The sequence below is a fragment of the Camelus bactrianus genome, chromosome 15 (assembly GCF_048773025.1).
Source record: "Camelus bactrianus isolate YW-2024 breed Bactrian camel chromosome 15, ASM4877302v1, whole genome shotgun sequence".
Classification (NCBI taxonomy): domain Eukaryota; kingdom Metazoa; phylum Chordata; class Mammalia; order Artiodactyla; family Camelidae; genus Camelus; species Camelus bactrianus.
The window spans coordinates 59,565,250-59,580,776 of NC_133553.1; the positions used below are offsets into that span (position 1 = coordinate 59,565,250).

Consider the following 15,527-nt stretch of genomic DNA (forward strand, 5'->3'; position numbering starts at 1 on the left):
CGTCTACACACTCTCATATTAGCATGCCCTAAACCACGGTTTGCTTGCCTGGGTCTCCCTTTGTTTACTGGACATCCTACTTGTACTCACTGGTTTCTCTCTGGATTTAAGAATTTCAAAGACTATATATAGGAAGTGAAAAAAATAATCCCTTGACATAGAGGGGAAAATAGTGCTGAAAAAGCCCACCAGTGTTATACACTTTTAAAGAAAGCAACTTGGCTAATAAGATTATCATTATTATGATAGACACCTACATTTTAGTTTCTGGCTGACCAGACTTAACAATATTTAGGAAAATTGGGGGAAGTAATTCTTACCTCCCAGAAGATTAGAATTCAAGAAAGCTCTGCCACTCAGAAGTAGTTTTACTGATTGAGAAGAATAAATTCAGTGAAAGAATTCAGTAAAAACCTTGTCCTGTCCATACAAAGTAGAGGGATTGATATAAAATAACAAAATAAGCTCTTCCATAATTGCAGGTTCAATTTAACTTTTGTTGACTCCACTTCTAAATTCCATTGTTCAGTAAAAATCCCTATAATAACACTTATGAGATTATTTTGCTATCCAAAGCAGTTTGTTGCTATTTACCCCTCAACCGAAGCTATCATTTTTTATTCTCCAATCCAAATTTCAACAGATAATACAAATGGAGGCTTAGACTGGGCTAGGGAGAGCAGACAACTAGGTGATATGTAATAGTAAAATCAGAACAGGTCAAATTACTCTGAAGACAGATCCTCATGTAAAGCTGTGAGAGTAACAAAGGGCTTGATTAGTGATTGTGTGTAATGCTAAATTTAGAGTTAGATCTGAGATTTGAGGATGGTCTTCACTGGCAGTCATTGTTGCCTCTCACCTTCCCCCTTGAAAAAATGTCTGCTATGTGTGTTGTAATCACTGAGCAAATACCAAATGCCTTCTGGGATGTTCTGATCTTGTCAGGAATACCTCCCTCTTTCAAGCTCTCATCTGCTCCATGGGAAAGTTTTTGAATTTCCAGTCTGTAGCTTGCCGCACCTAGATCCTGGCCAACCAAACCTCACAAGTGTGTGGTTCAAGAGGTCCCTTAGATCGCATGGGTAACCAAACATGTCCAGGGAACAGAAGAGAATTAGCACATTGGTGATAACATCTGCCTGTTTAGAGCTAATGTGTAACTCTTAAGGTAGAGGAAAGAAATTGCCATTAGAGTACTGAGTTAGGATCAACAGTCAAGTTATGTTTTGATTGATAAGCATAAGAAGGAACACAATAAATACCTTGCTTTATAGGTATAGAGTAGTGAGATGGATACAAAATAAGAAAATAATCCCTTTCATAACTTGAGGTTCAGTTAGCACTTTTGTTTATTCAATTTTGTTTATTCAATTTTTGTTTATTCAATTTAATTGAACCATGAATGTGTACCACTTAAAAGATTATTTTGCTATCCTCAACAATTTGTTACTATTCACTCTTCAGCAATAGCTATCGGCTCTCAGTTTTTACTCTCTATTTCTAAATTCCAACAGATTATTCACCTGGAGGACTAGAAGGAGCTAAGAGTTGAAGACAGATAGGTGACACTTAAGAAATGGAATGCATAATGTAAATATCTGACAGTTCTATACGATTATGAAACGAGTTAGGTGTTGAGATTTAGAAATAGAACTACTGTGAATTTTTACCGATGACATGCTGAATTGTGCCTTGGCTATTGACACGGTTGGCCACACCATGTGAATAAAAGGCAAACGTTAGTACGTGAGAACACAGGCAAATTGGTTAGCTTAGGAGAAACTTCATATCTATCTCTATAAATGTAACAGAGAAAATGGAATCAAATAACATAGTAAGAAAAAAAGAAAAACATAGGTTATCTCACATTTTATATGGTAAAAATTCCAATTATCTTGAGATCATTTATCTAGCAATCAAAATAGGACCCCCTAACCCAAAGGTAAGAGTAGAACTTCTGAGCTGCTAAAGAAAAAAATTAGGAAAGAAAGAAAGAAGCAAGATAGAAAGGAAAGAAAGAAAGGAAGGAAGGAAGAAAGAAAGGTTTAAAAAGCCAAATACTAAAGCACACACTTTATTAGTAGTAATTTTTCTAATATTTAAGCTTATTTAAATAAACTTGATTATTTCATTTCAGGGGGCACAGAAGATTAGAAGCAGTAAATCGTTTTTTGTTCTCCAGTCACTACAGTCATTATACATAACATTTACTGTGTGTTAGCTATGTCTGAGGGACAGTTACATATATAGCTAATTCAATCCTATAAGTATGTGTTATGAGTCGCCTCATTTCACAGACAAGGAAACTGAGGTGGAGAGAGGTTGATAAATTTGCCCAAGATCACACAGTAGAAGCTGATAGGGTCAGGATTCAAATACAAGTGTTTTCCCAGAGACCACACTGTCAGGTATTCATGGAAGACGTCAGGTGATGAACGGGTCAGGGGGGTTCCCGCTGTACAGTCTACAAGAGGTGAGGAAATGCAAGAGAAGAAAGTTGGCAGGAGCCAGAACTGACACTGACAGCAGAACAAGGTAGGAGGCTGAGGGCTGGGGAGCACCAGTCCCTTTACAGTTATTATGTAACTCCCTCTTTGCAGCCATTCTGCAAGCTAGCATAAGCACTTTTCAGACAAAGAAACAGAAGCTGTAAAGAGTTAAACAAATTTCCCCCAATTGCATAATTAGTCAGTAGTGGACCTACGATTGGAATCCTGGTCTGCATGACTTAAAAGTTTAATTTCTTTCTCCTCCACCTCATGACTCTAACAAAACCCTCCAAACAGAGGAACTTAACATTTCAGTCTAGACCACTCTGTATGAAAGGAAACAGCCCTGAACACACTACACCAGCCTGCGAGGAGGGTCTTGTGTAATGCATAAAACGGTTACGTGTAAAATGGTACAATAAAGAATGTGTAGAATTGAGACCTGAATAATCAAGAACCAGTTACATTGTGTTGATTACTCTCTGTTTAAGAAAATGTACAGCATATTTTTCAAAGTCTAAAAATAGACATGGTGAAAGTAAAACTAATTTGTGGGTTTAAAGAGATGAGCTTCAAGTGTCTGGAAAATTTTTTGGAATATCTCTTTTCTAATGAGACCAGATAAATAAAGTTTTCTATGTTTGGAAGTAGTACTAATAGACAAATAAAGGTTAACACTCTTTTGTGTCACAGGGCTCAAGAAAAATAGTCCCAATACTTTAATACCAAGTTGGATTCTGCGTTAATAATGAATCATACAGCATCTAAAAAGTGTTTCTACAAGTTATAAGAAATTATAATTTATCAGGAATTCAAGCTATTAGAAAGGTAAAATAATGGGGTTTCCCCCCCCCCGCCATGCCATATTTCTGGGAGGGGAAAAAAAGGACACCAGATGTTCTTCAAAGGCTTCTGAACTTAAAATTCAGGTAATCAATGCCAAGTAAACAAAGGGTTTACTTTAAAGAACAGTGTATACAGCATGTGTTAAATGCAATGTTAACTGTGTTTCCTACACTTTCCCATGTACAGGGCTGTATTCAGTTGGTCTCATCATGATAATTATGATCCATAATGTGCCTTCTGAGCTCTAGAAAGGCAAAGAAGCTAAAAACTACAATCAACAGAATTTGGGTGTAATGTATTTATTTCAATCTTTTAAAAAAATTAGCCAACTATTGCTTATCAAGTAGCTTTCAGATAACTCAAATATTAGTTAGAAAACATTACGTTCCAGTAATGTCAAGGGAGCATTTGAAAAAAGAATTGATGGAAAGTATTCCTAGAAATATAAGAAAACCATGTTTTCATCTGTTGCATATTAGTTTTATTGACTTGAATGCTCCTTTGAAGTCCCATGTCCTGCTTAGGTGTTTGCTTAGGTGTTTGACGTATTTTTAATAAAAATTTGTAATAATTTAAAAATAGCTACTAAAATTGTTTCAATTGGTCAATGATCACAGACAACATTCAAACAAACAAAAACACTATTCGTTACTGAATAGCTTTAACATTTTACTGTGTTGCAAGAAAACCATGTGTGGGAGATAATTACTTAATTTAGACCCATATATTTGTGAACTCAAAGGTGGTGCTTTATGTCAATGACAAAAACATAATTACAAATAAAGGTTAAGTTTTGTTCCAGCCCTCTTGTTAATTGTGGGTTTTTTTTTTAATCAAAGAAATGGATGTAGTTTAAAGTACAAGAGAAAGGAAAACATTTTCTTCCTGAGCCTTCACTTTTTCTAAATTTTCCAAAAGAGTTCCAACGTTCATATTCTGCTTAGAAATCACGTTACACCATTCACTTTGATTTTTGTCTCAAAATGTTTGGATCATAGAGGATAATGGTCTAAATATTTTTTAGGAAAATCTTACTTTTACTATGATTTCTAATGATATTTAGGAACATCAGAGTTTCTAAAGTTAGGTTCCACACTCATTAGAAACTTAGAATAAATAATTAATTGAAAGTAACTGATTTTGAATAGGTCTTCCGATAGACTTCATACATTTTATGAAATAGGATCTGAGTTTATAACAATAGAGAGAAATCTATTTACGAAGCTTTCTTATGCTAGAGATACTCTGAAATTTCTTTCTTCCAGCTTAGATCTTCATACGGTGCATGTATACTGATTAATCCGTACGTGAGAAAGAGTCTATCATCTATTATTTCAACCATGTAAGAGAACATACTTCTTTTAAAAACATTTAATATAATTATATTTTCTAAGGAATCATTTAAATATTGAATCAGAATGGCAGGACTTGTCAAAGCAACAACTAAGTAACTGGCCTAGAATGGTACTTCGCACACTTCGATGGGGCTCAGATGGTAGGCTCGTTAAGAGAACATAATGTCCTGTATCCTCCCCTTTTAAAGGAAGCATTTTAGCAGAAGTAGAAAGACAGGACATACCTATTTCCTGCTTATTAAAGAAAATGTTGAAAGGGAAACTTATCTCCACCTGCTTGACATCTTCTCAGAAAAGACTAATCTTTTAATTTCCTTTCCTTTTTCTCCTTACAATTTTTAATTGGTTCACATGTTCCAGACCTCAGGGGACAATGTCTTCTTTCATTTTTAATGTAGCATATCCTCAATTTCCTGATGTCCATGCATACACAATAGATGTGATATTGGTGGCTCTTAAGACATACTTATCTTTGTGTCATACTTGTATTATATATCTTTTGTGACAGTTATGATGTACTTCTTACATCTCCAATAAAGATTTTAAATTTACTTCTTTTTTGAGATAATGCATATAGATGTCCCCTAAAAATTATATTTTTATATATTATATATAATTATACATAGAGATAGAAAGTTAGAAATCAGTGTCTTTATTACTGACTCATAGTATGACCCTGAAGGTATTTTTTAGTGACAAGATCATACACATGTACCAAACAGGGAGGCTCTTAAACCATCTACATATTCATATAGATTGGATCTAAAAGCTACCACAGAAAGCCCAAGACTCAATTCAAGTCAGGAGACTAGAACAGAAAGAACACTTCATTTTGTACTTGATTTCCTGGTGCTGTGTCTTTATATAACTAAGAAATGATACGAATTCACATAATCATGGCCAACAGCCAAATCTCCCACAAGCACTTGTGAGTATATGTGTAAGTTCATGAATAGATATAGCAAAGATTCCTGTCTTTGTAATTCATAAACTTTTATGTCTAGACAGAAACAAATACAGTGCAATGTTTGAGCTATATCTCTGTGTGTGATAATAATTTGTAGAGGCCATTTAGCCAGACTAAAAATATGTGAATTAAATGTGGTGCTTCTAAACAGAGCCCCTCTTTTTTCACTCTGGAGAAAATAATTTGCTCTTTTACTTAACTATTTTTTCCCCTATGACTCAAGGGAACCCATGACTTGAATATATTTTTCTTGTAGGTATTTTAAATAACATACTATAAAAATAACATATAGTGAATTCAAATTTAATTAAATAGGGAAATATTTAAGAATGCAATTTTTAGACTATACTCTTTCTTGAAATTTAGACACTACTCATCCTTGAAATTTTGGTGAGCCTCAAAATTCATAAATGTTTTTGCCCTTTCTTAAATAAAACATCATTCCACATGTAATTGACAAATAAAACCTTATATATCACGGTATTATCATTGTGTCTATTCATCATATATGACACACTACTTCATGTGATTGACCAATTTATCTGGCAGGGACTTGTGTGACCACTATTTGCCGCTTAAAAGTCACAATGAACTAGATGTTGATTTTTAAACTTAAAGAGAGCATTAGTGATTTACTAAATTTTCTCAATGTAAGTTCATCATTTGGGCTGAACAAGACCTCTTGCCATCCTTTAGGGTCAAAATTCATTCTCCGGTTATGTCATTCTACTTCCCTCGTGTTCGTTCACCAGCATGAGATTCAGCAGCAGGTTGCAAGGTCCCTATTTACCATCATTCCGTCTCGCACAGCTCACAGTACTGCTTCTTCTTGCTATACCTTTGATATCTCCAAAAATCCTTTTTACTAGCTCTCTCCTAAACATGCCCTCCGGGACCTACAATTTCCTTTAGCTCTTACCCTACCCCTCTCCTTCTTTTCCCAGTCAAGTTTCCTGAGAGAGGGCTACATTCAGTCCCTCCATTTTCTCATCCTTCATTCATTCCTTTATTCTTTCTTTATTCTTTTTTTTTTTTAGTAAAATATGTATAACATAAAATTAGCCATTTTACATTTTTCAAGTGTACAGCTCTGTGGCATTATGTACATTCACATTATCATGCAGCCATCACCACTATCTGTCTCCAGAACTTTTTCATCTTCCCAAACTAAAACTCTATATTCATTCAACAATAATTCTATTCCTCCTGCCCCCTACCCCTCCATGAGCCCCTGGCAGCCACCATTCTACTTTCTGTCTCTGACAGCTCTGTGTACCTCATTAAAGGGCAATCATACAGTACGTGTCCTTTGGTGACTGACATTTCACTTAGCATAGTATCTTCAAGGTTCAGCCCTGTTTCCTTTATTCTCTTCGTTCTGACCCTCCATGTCTCCATGTCATTGAAATGTGCCTTGCCAAGGTCACCAGTGAACCCCTACTTACTCACTCCTCTGGAAAATTGTCTGGCTTGATTTTTTAGCAGCATTCACCGCTCTTGGAACTTCTTAATACTCTCCTCTCTTTTCTCTTGCAAGACATCCCTGTCTCCCGATTTTCCTCCTACAGTTTCTAGCACTTCTTTGTGGACTCCCCTCCATCTTAAATACTGTTTTTCTTTTGTATCGATGTACATTTTAGAATATTCTCCTTGGGTGATCTTGTCTATTTCCATGGCTTCTACTACCATCCACATGTGGATTCCGACTCTATCTCCAACCTAAATTTCTCTCCTGAGCTCCAGAGGAGGGCACATATCTGTAGCTGGAGATCTCCACATGAATGCACCATGGACAATATATTCAGAACTGAACTGAGCCTATTTCCCTCCAGATTTATATCAGCAAATAGATGGAACCAACCTCTGAGTCATTCTTGACTTTTTAATTTTCCCTACCCATAACATTTAATTGATGTCTTAAAGTTTTCTCAGTTTTGCCCACTGAATATCCCTGGGAATAGTCTGTCCTCTTCTAGCCATTCTCGCTGCTACCGCTGCTTGGCAGTTCAAGTATCACTCTTCTCTCTGGGATCACTGTCACAGCGTCCTAATCAGCCTGCTTCCCTCCTTCAGTTTCATCCTCATCTAATATATTCTCTACCTGTTGCCAGAATGATCTTTCTACAAAGCAAATCTGATTATATCACTCTCTGAATAAAAATTCTGAATGCCTTCTCATTGCCTTCAGGAAGAAGTCCAAACTCCATAGCACGGCAGGTCATGTTCTGCAGGGTCTGGCCTCTGCAGCTAAACCTCAGCCCTTACTTCTTTCCCTAGTGTGTTATTCGTTCCCACAGGCCTGATAAACTGCCCTGAATGCACACTCCCCAGGCTGCCACGTCTCTGTACATGCCCTTCTCCTGGGTAACTCCTGCTTGTCCTTAGGACTCAGCTCCAGGGTCACCTTCTCCAGGAAACCTTCCCTGGAGGTGGGTGTGATGGATGTGATGGTGAGCTGCTTGGATTCCCCTACCCTCCTCAGGACGAAAACACTCACTCTCCTAACTCCTGAGAGTGCTGGTAGCACTTTACATCTCTGCCAGATTTCATTTTGAAGACTACCTTTGGTTGAAGAGAGCCACTTACTTAAGGTCATGCCTTCCTTCCTAGGGGCAGCTCATATGCAATGACTAATCACAGAAGCATACAGAGGTATAAGTGCCTGGTCCCACTGCTCCAATTGGGATAACTCTGCAGGCCATCCTAGCCCCATATTTCTCTCGTGGAAAGGCTGGGGACTTTGCTGCAACTGCATCACAGCCGAGCTTATTCTTCTGTCCAGTTTTCACTCCTTTCTACAGGTGTTGATCATGAAAGTAAGCCTTCCGCACATAAATCTCCATCTCAAAGTCTGTTTCACAGGGAACTGAATGGTAACATTGGGTTAGGACCCTCAACACCACTTGCTTAATCCTATCATAACTCTTATCCTACTATATCATAATTGCCTGTTTCCTCGTGGGGCTCTGCTTAAATTTAGTGAACAGCTTGAGAACAAGGATTTTTCAACCTTTTCACCTTCACTTCCTTTGCATCCTCACTCATTAAATCTTTCTGAATAAGTGAATGCATGAGATCACCATCTTCAAAAGCCTTGGGGGCTTTCCCAAAATCAATTCAATCCTTCCTGAATCTTATTTCTTCTAGGAAGAGCCCCAGAAAATCTGGAATGTCTCTCCCAGAATGTATTTTAGGTTTGCGGCTGCTTCTGCTTCATGAAATTGTGAAAGCATGGATTTGGAGATCTGGATTTAGAAGACCGGATTGAATTCTGTCATCATAGCTGTGTGACTTTGGGAAAATCATACAACCTCTTCATGTCTCGGTTTGATCAGCTTAGAAATAGTAATATCTAGCCCATCGATATTGTTTGGTGGTAAATAAATGAGATAATGTCTGTGTGAAGTATGGTGCATAATGGAGACTCAGTAAATTTTAGCTCTTTTTTTTTCCTTTTTAGATTGAACTTACTCTTTTTATAGTAATTTGCAAAGAAATAAATTACAGTAGTTTGGTTCTACTGAGATGATCTCATTAGCTCTTATTATCTTCTCCCTCCTCCTTACCACATGGCAAAAATCTATCATTCTCTGCTACTGTTCTTATTTTAGAAGGGATAAAAGGGTTACTGAAAGCATCTACTCAACAGTGAAAGTCCCTGCTTGCTATAAGATTTGCTATTTCTCGTGAAGCATCAAATTTGCTAGTGGCAAGAGGTGTGGCTAAGGTGTGTTTGAGAGTGAATCAAAGGTGAGTAAATGACATGAATGTAACACTACCTGATGGGTTTCAGTGAAGCACAGGAAGGGCTAAAATGATTAACATAAGGCATGAAGGAAAGGTTAAAGGTATGGTAGCAAGTATCCCATATTTAATAACCTGATTCACCCATATTTCCAGTTTTCTCCTCAGTCCTTGGAAAAATCCCATTTCTCATCTTCCTTGAGTAGACCCTGTAATAAACTCTGGCCAATGGCTGCAAGTAGCAGTAATAGATCACACATAGGGAGAAGTATTTAAAAGCCAATGATCAGTTTTCAGCTAGAAGTCTGGAATGCTGAAGGACATATGCCCTAGACAGTCTCCTCGACCTGGAGCAGATCCTGCAAAATGTGAGATAATCTTCTGTTGTGTTAAACTACTGAGATGTTCATCCTTGTTACAAAACTTAGCCAGTTCTGACCAATGCACTGGGGCTCAGGAAAACTCAGGATGAATCTGAATAAGTAAGACATCTCAGGAAAAACAGTATTCATGGCCAGCGGTCTCAGAAAATAGAACTGGAGGGGTGTTCAGGATCCTTGCTGTCGATCACTCCTGTTCCACTACTAAAGTAACTTAGATTCTCCCTTTGCATCTGCTCTTTCTGTGTCGGTCTCCTCCTACTTATGATTGCCAGTTGTCTTTTTCTGCATTATTGCATCCCTGTTCCATTCGTCTTTCAAAGAGCTAGAACTCATTTCGACACCATCAGAAAGTGCTCTTGAACCAGATGAATTCATAGGCTGCTAAATAGTCTTCAAATCGGCTTTCCTTGAGTCAGATGCCTTCCTCTGGTCCAATTAGCAAACACCATGAGATTATGTCATGAGATACAAAACATGACCACCTACGCTTAAGGAAAAGGTTGGGGTCTCCCTTGACCTCCACATCCCCTGCCATCCCCTTGTCAGGAACTGTAGGTTGAAGTGCTGTTAGATGGTGCTGTAGATATGGTAGGCACTGTGTTGGTTTGCACAGTAAACTGGGATACAGACCCTTCAGGTGAGTGAGACAGAGGCTAAGATTTCAGTGCTTTGCCCACTGGGCACAGAACTGGATGCACTGGTCTTGATGTAGAAACTGACCTGTGACTTCTGGGTTGGGAAAAAATTTTTGTTGAGCTGATTAGTCTTCCTAGATGAGACAGGAAAAGTGGATCCAATGACCCTGGGTCAAATGCAGGAAATTTCTGGCCTCCTAGATGCTTGTTGATCAAGAATGAGATATTTAATTTTGAGAAATTTTTTGGTTGATAATAGACACAAAAGGTGATCGTTATTTTAGAGTAGTGCAGTAATTAGTGATTTTAAAATGGTTTTGGCATCAAAATATAAATGAAGGACTATTTCACTTCACCCTGAGCATTGGGTTAACTTACTCATAAGTGTGAAATAAGAGCTTCCTTCTGCTCATCATCCTGCCATAGCCTCTTACAAATATTCTTTTTAATGTATGTTAGTCTTTGTTTGGACTGTATTTATTTACCGTCTTAAAATGTTTATTCTATTTTAAACTCCACTCCTTAACCCAGCCCCCATTCCCCTGAGACACTTTCTTATCTTTCCCCAAATACTTCACTGACCCTTCAAAGAGCTTCCACTCCCTAACTGCCCTCCAGTTCATGCCCGGTCAAAATCCTCATTGCCTCTGAGATGATCTCAGTTGGGACTAAAAGGAACTATGCCAATTAAACTGCTATAAATTAAGCTAAGAATTGCTGATAGTTAAGTGATGAAATAAAAACAATGCAGAAAACATTGTTGATCAGAGATGCCTTCCACCTGTTCTTTAAATTATTGCAGTTAGGTTCTTTCAGTTTCTTTTTGACACTAGAAATAGAAGAGAGATCCCCAACTCTAGCTCTGGGTCAGAAGTCATGACACAGGATTGGGATGGTGAATTTAATATTTTTTAAGAAACTATCACCACATCTCAAGTAATTTAAGAGACTATCATTTACAAAATGCATCCCCATTTCAGGAATGTTAAGCTGTGAAAGAAGTGTGCCATAAATTCTACCGGAATATGGTGGAGGGTGGACATCGGGTTGGTGCACTGGGGGAAGCTGCAGTGAGGGAGTGGCAAGTGTGTTGATCTTTCACTGACACCAGGTTCCGTTTCCAACCCTCCCCCTTATTAGCTGTGTGACCCCGGGCAAAACCTTTAACTTCTTTGAGCCTAAGCATTCTCATCTGAAAAATGGGGATAAAAATAGCTACAGGGTTATTAGATGTTTTACGTAAGACACTGTACTGACACATAGCAGGTTCTCAGTGGGTGTTAGCTGAATTTGAATCAGCCTTTTAAGCACCCTGTAGACTTGAGGAAAGAGGTTCCTGTCCTATCAAGAGAACTGATAGATGACTGGAAAGAATTCTCTAGTTGGGAGAGAAAAGGCCTCATCCTTGGAGACCCAATCACCTTTGTATCACTGTTCATTAGATACCAATTTCCCTGTTCCTTCCTTCATTTGTTCCTTCACCCAATCATTATTTTTTGGGTCCCTACTTTTGTCAGGCACTGGGGATAAACAGATGAATAAGACATAGAGGTCTCCATGGATCATAGAACATAGTAGTGAAAGAAAGGCATGTAAGCAAATAAGAAACATTAGACAATCTATTCATTAAAATTTTGCAACCCTTTCCATTAAAGAAACAATTGAAAAAAAAAAAACACAAACCTAAGGTAGAGTCCTAGTATCTTCTATGATTTGTAAAATGTCATAGAAGCATGGGGGATCTAAACTGAGCTCTATCACAAAGAAAATTGCCTTCTTCAACTTTTCTCTCTTGGTAGAGTTAATTTTGACTTTGGCATCAGGACACATTTTGTTTTCCTTCTGCTTTCACACTCTGCATCTGTTACCTTCTCTGTCAGGCAAGTACAGAAAGTAAATCATCAGGCAAGAGACAGAGCACAGCACACATCTAGAATCTGAAACAAAATTGGTGGCATAATTTTAGCTTTACCTGTTTTCAGAGTGCTTTGTGCATGGAAAACTGTATCTACATGACTTTCAGTTTTTTCTGTGAGGTAGCATGGCCCAGTGGGGAAAATAAAGGCATAAGAATCAGAATAAGTTTAAATTTTGGCTTTCCTGCTTACCAGTTATATGGTCAAGTGGTCATTTATGGTTATATGGTCAAATATGGTCATTTAACTTCACTGACTCTCAGTCTCCTCATTTGTAAAAATGAATGATAATAATACTTATGGGACTATAGTAATGAACATATATGCCTACACATAGTAGTCCCTTAATTAATATGTTACAATTGAAACCTTAGGACACCATCAACAGATAACTGGATAAAGAAGTTGTGGTATATTTATACAATGGAATACTACTCAGCCATAAAAAGAATAAAATAATGCCATTTGCATCAATATGGATGGACCTAGAGATCGTCATTCTAAATGAAGTAAGCCAGAAAGAGGAAGAAAAATAACATACGATATCACTCATATGTGGAATCTTTAAAAAAAAAAGAAAAAAAGACACTATGAACTCATCTACTAAACAGAAAGACTCGTAGACATAGTAAACAATCTTACAGTTACTGGGGAAAGCTTCATTCATTCATATGGTCTTATGTATATTTTATATTTTAGGTAATAATCTAATGCTATGTTATTTATTTTGCTATTCAAATTGTTCTAGCTTTGGCTATGGGGAGCCCTTTCATAATGGTTCCTGTGTCCCTTTGATATGTCCATATACTTCGTTTTTTGGAGCACGCCTTTCTAGGACTATAACATGCTTTGGGCTCATCTTAAATTTTCTCCGCCCCATCCTAGAATCAGCCATCTCTCCAAAGAGCCCTGGTTCCTTTTATTGGGGAATGGCATTTAGAAACCAAGATCTTGGTGATAGAGATGCTCAACCAATATTTTCTGAGCATTTTCTGTATGTCTGGCACTGTTCTGGGCACTGGAGATAACAACAGCAAAAATCTCTGACTTCAGGAATTTACATTCTAATGAATCCTGAAAATTAAAGGTGATACTATGAACAAAATGTCCAGAAGAACACTAAGCTTATATAAGTACTCAAAAATGTTAGTAACCCTTTCCTCTCTTCCTCACTATACTTACTCTACAATTGTTCAAATCCCTTTCTTGGGGATTGGAACAAACCGGGTTGTGCTGGGGGCTGGAGTCCCATATAGGAGTGGCAGTAGGGATTGTGGCTGGGGCTGGTCTAAGTAGCACATATGTCCCACAGAGCATGTTTGAAGTGTTCCCAAGAAGGTAAATCAAAGCCTGTAAGAGAAGATTAGTATCTAACCCTAACCCAAGGGGTACAACTCAAACTATTGAGGAGATGAGTCAAAAACTCAGAATTTCAGTTGATCAAGACCAAGTATGGAAGCAGAGTACAAGTTGAATCGAGTAAAAAAGGTCCCAAGTGAAGCCATTAACAAGGTAGTAAACTGGGTCTTTATTGGGTGCTGCCTCCAAGGTACAGGAGTGCCTTACCTGTGTATAAACCCAGGCAAGGCAAATACTTGATCTCTGAATGTTCGTTTCTCTGTTTTACATCCCTGTTCAGGTTTCCCGTCCACATTCTCCAGCTGCCCTGCCATGCGTTTCAGAGTTCAGGTAAAGAGCCCACAGCCACATGGAGGAACTCTTAGTGCAAGCATAACATTGATAACATGATGGCCATACTGTCACCCAGAGTGACAAAGCAGGGACTGGAGAATAAGTTGTTAATGGCTGTCCCCGGAATTGAGGCTTACTTAGGGAACACCATGTCTCTCAGCTTTCTGCCTTTGTGTTCAGTTCCTCTTTGGTGCTGGGTAAACTAGGAAGTGGCAGCTTGGGAGGGTCTGTGCTGAGGAGTGGGAGCCCATGGTCTCACCAGGTAACCAGATTGTGAACAAGGGAGAGGCAGAGGTCAGCACCAGGGAGGTAGTAAGCAGTCATGCCTGAGACTACAGACAGAAGGAAAACCCAGGAGGCCAGAATGTGGGAGGGCTCAGAACTGGCAGGGAAAAGTAGTGCAAGCTGGGATATACAAAGAAGTACAGAACAAAGGCTGAAGGTTAGGGCTCCGCTGCCCAGTTACCTGTGGTGACAGCTGCTGAGGGGTGGGGCTTGAGGGGCTGAAGGCGGTTTTCCAGGCCCCGTTCCAGAAACTCCAAGGGACTAACATTTCCCCTTCTTTTCACAGTGATAGTAAATTGTGAGCAATTATCTGTTATGATACAATGATATATAATTATAAGATAATTCACAACCATACTGATTATCATTATAAATATATACATAAATAATAATAAATCAAAAATTTGCCTTCTGATACCTTTCTGAGATAATCTTTATTTTTTTTAACATTTTTTATTGATTTATAGTCATTTTACAATGTTGTGTCAAATTCCAGTGTTGTTCTACTCCGCCATCTTCTCTATTCCGAGATAACCTCTTAAGAGGCAGAACTCACCAAAATCTAGTGAGATGAATCCAGAAGCAAGGTAGTCTTTTAAAACAACTGTATTTTTTCCCACATTTTTATGGTAATTTTTATTAGATGTCTGAAATAGATTTGAATTTACAACAAAGTGAGATATTAGCATTCTCCTACTATGGCTAGATTACAATAGATTTATAGGACTCATAAGAAAAGCAAAACAATACATTTTAAACAATACAATGAGTTGCTCCTGCCTCTCTCAGCCTCATCTGGGGATAGGAAGAGAGCAATCGGTTGTTACAGCAAGTGAGGTGTCCCCTCATCCATTTGCAGCCTGGCCCCTTGACTGCGGCATCATGGAGCTTGGAGGAAGGACAAGGTGAAAGAAGAGAAAGAACAGTGTGGGGCAAGATTATCGTAAAACCTGTTTTCCTGGCATAGTCTTGCCACAGGCATACTAACCAACGCTTAAAATGCAAGTCAGGAGCAGTGCATGGGCAGTCACCCGGGATGATGGCAGGGATGACACGATTTGTCCTTAGAGTCAAGCACAACGTCCTCTCACCTGTTTGCACATCAGGACATTTGAAGAGGGCTTTCTGTGCCTTAGAGTCTTAGCTGCCTCAAAGTGGAAAAGAAAACCCAGTAAGATTTTTAATTAATTTCTATGCCTCCTTGGCAGGTAT

At 38.2% G+C, this 15,527-nt stretch overlaps 1 protein-coding gene across 2 annotated transcripts in view; it reads right to left on the reverse strand.

Moving 5' to 3' along the window:
- The window catches only part of PELI1 (pellino E3 ubiquitin protein ligase 1), a 151,221-nt gene that overhangs the window by 62,734 nt on the left and 72,960 nt on the right, over positions 1-15,527 (reverse strand). The window contains exon 15 of one of the 2 annotated variants that reach the window (XM_074341220.1): positions 14,497-14,625. The exons of the other annotated variant lie outside the window; for it this stretch is intronic. The gene's annotated coding sequence lies outside the window, so the exon portion shown is untranslated. The remainder of the gene's footprint in view (positions 1-14,496; positions 14,626-15,527) is intronic. 2 annotated transcript variants of the gene reach the window in all.